This window comes from Arachis ipaensis, chromosome B10, assembly GCF_000816755.2.
Source record: "Arachis ipaensis cultivar K30076 chromosome B10, Araip1.1, whole genome shotgun sequence".
Lineage (NCBI taxonomy): Eukaryota > Viridiplantae > Streptophyta > Magnoliopsida > Fabales > Fabaceae > Arachis > Arachis ipaensis.
The window spans coordinates 24400977-24403446 of NC_029794.2; the positions used below are offsets into that span (position 1 = coordinate 24400977).

At 32.4% G+C, this 2470-nt stretch overlaps 1 pseudogene; it reads left to right on the forward strand.

Moving 5' to 3' along the window:
- LOC107620383 lies at positions 13 to 649 on the forward strand (annotated as a pseudogene).

Consider the following 2470-nt stretch of genomic DNA (forward strand, 5'->3'; position numbering starts at 1 on the left):
AACAACGAGCAATATTAGCACCCACGCTACAAGCCGTTGATGAGATTATAATTACATGATGAGTCTCAACCCTGCCGAGGCGTATACTTACTACAGTTCTGACACTGCATGTCAAGCAGAGTGCAGTAATGACATCATGGCATCCATTCATATTCCAGAATTCTTAAACACTATAAGATGTTTAGGCGTCCCTAATCATGAGTTAAATGTGAAAATAGGTACACCTATCATGCTACTAAGGAACATTGATCACTCTGCTGGCTTATGTAATGGAACACGTTTGATAATATCAAAGTTGAGAAAACACATCATTGAAGTACAGAGCTTAACAGGAACAAATTGTGGCCAAAAAGTTTATATCCCAAGAATGACACTTAGTCCATCAGACCATAGGATACCATTTAAGTTTCAGCGGAGACAATTTCCTATAATGGTATCATATGCTATGACTATTAACAAGAGTCAGGGACAATCATTATCAAATGTGGGTCTCATTCTAAAGAAGTCAGTGTTCACACATGGCTAACTATATGTTGCAGTGTCCAGAGTTACAAATAGAAAATGTCTGAAGATTTTGATTTGCAACAATGAAGATAACCAAGAGACAGACAACGTAGTTTTTAAGGAGGTGTTTAGAAATGTTGGTTAATGTACGATGAGTTAAGGAGGTTGAATTCTTGCAAAGAGATTCAATGATAGGTTTGACTCAATGTTTGGACGCCTAAGAATGCATGATGCATGATGCATTGATGAAGGTTGGTTATAGTGTAATTTTGTATCTGACAACTGATTTTGGTGAGACTTTAATTTTTCTATTTATTTAAATGTAGTTCGGTATTAATTTGAATGTTGGTTAATGATGAAATAACTGCAGAATTATATCTTTCTTTGACATAGGTATGTATTGGGAGTTTGATTGGTAGCCAGAATTTGTGGACAATGGCTTTAGTTCAGTTATGTCTTAAAAAAAAGGAACTTTCACATCAGGAGTATTTGATGAGATTATAATACATGAAAATATTCCTATCTTTTATATACGTGTGAGTAAGACCCTTATATTCTTTTAAACTGTGATAGAATTTTATTTACTAATGAATTTAGTTAAAATTATGTATTTTATTTAATAATGCAATGGAGATCGTAATAAACTAGCATTGCCTACATTATTCATTTTAGAAATTAATAACCAAAAAAATGGTGATTGAAAATTGTTCAGCCATGCATTCCAACTTAGATCCTTAACTTTGCAAAGCTTTCAACACAAATTATGGAGGATGCAACATGTACCTTCTCTTTCCAAACATGGTGCAATAAATGCTCTATGAAGGGTTTATATATGAGAAGAGACACTTATCAAGCCAAAGTTCGTCAAAGGTCTATATATCAACACGGATAAATCACATTTTGAAACATTATTTTCAATCTCACCACCAACAAATTATGTTGTAAAACTACCAAATCAGGAGCTAAAGAAAACATTTAAGTTCGTTGGCATATACAGATGAGTCTTCTCTTAACAGCCTATCAAAAATAGGTTCTACGAGTGGTACTCACCGAATATTGTTGTATTTTGGTTTCCGAACCGCATGCAATTAACACCCCGGGAGACTGCTTCATAACTTGCGTTTGCACTAATGAAACATTATTTTTGTTCAACTAAAGTTAAAACAAAAAAGTTAAGCAGAAAACAAGAAGCAATATCCTTTTGGATTTTTTTTGCAAATAACAGGACCGACATCATAGAAAGTACATTGGAATTTCAAGAGTATAATTGCTGGTGAATTTAATAATTTAGTAATTAGATATTCCAAATTAGATTTTTTCCCTTTTGCTTAGCAAATCTCTAGATTGAATACCAATGTTAGCAGTAGGAAACTATTTAATTTACCTATTATGGTAATCTTTCTCTATCAAGTTTACAAGCAAGTCAAGAATTGCAACAATAAAACATAGCAAATTATTTTGATAAATAAATGCCTATTACACCGACGGTCTTTCCACACCGTTTATATAATTTTTAGAAAGTAGATTGAGAGCAATGCAGATTACCTAAAAGGAGGAAATTGCTAAGCAATTAACAAAGAATAATATACAATCCTTCATATTTAACAATTTGATGATAGCCAATAAAGTTATCATTATACCACATTAATTTTATAAAGATCTCAAGTTACCAAATTATTTGGAAGAAATGATACAGAAAAGATACAAATAAAATACATTAGAGAAGACCATAAAAAAACCTTAATAATCTTAGAAAGGCATTTAGTGAGAAGAATGGAACCTTCTTTGCCACCAAATTAAAAACCAAGCTTCCTTATTGTGTTGCCAAATGGAGTACTAGACCTGCAACTAAATAGATAGATTCAAACGGATAAAATAATTACAGGTTACTAAGCAAATAATAGTAAAAATGGTCTACGCATAAAGTCCTAAACACCAAGATCTAGCCCATAAACCACCCAATGTA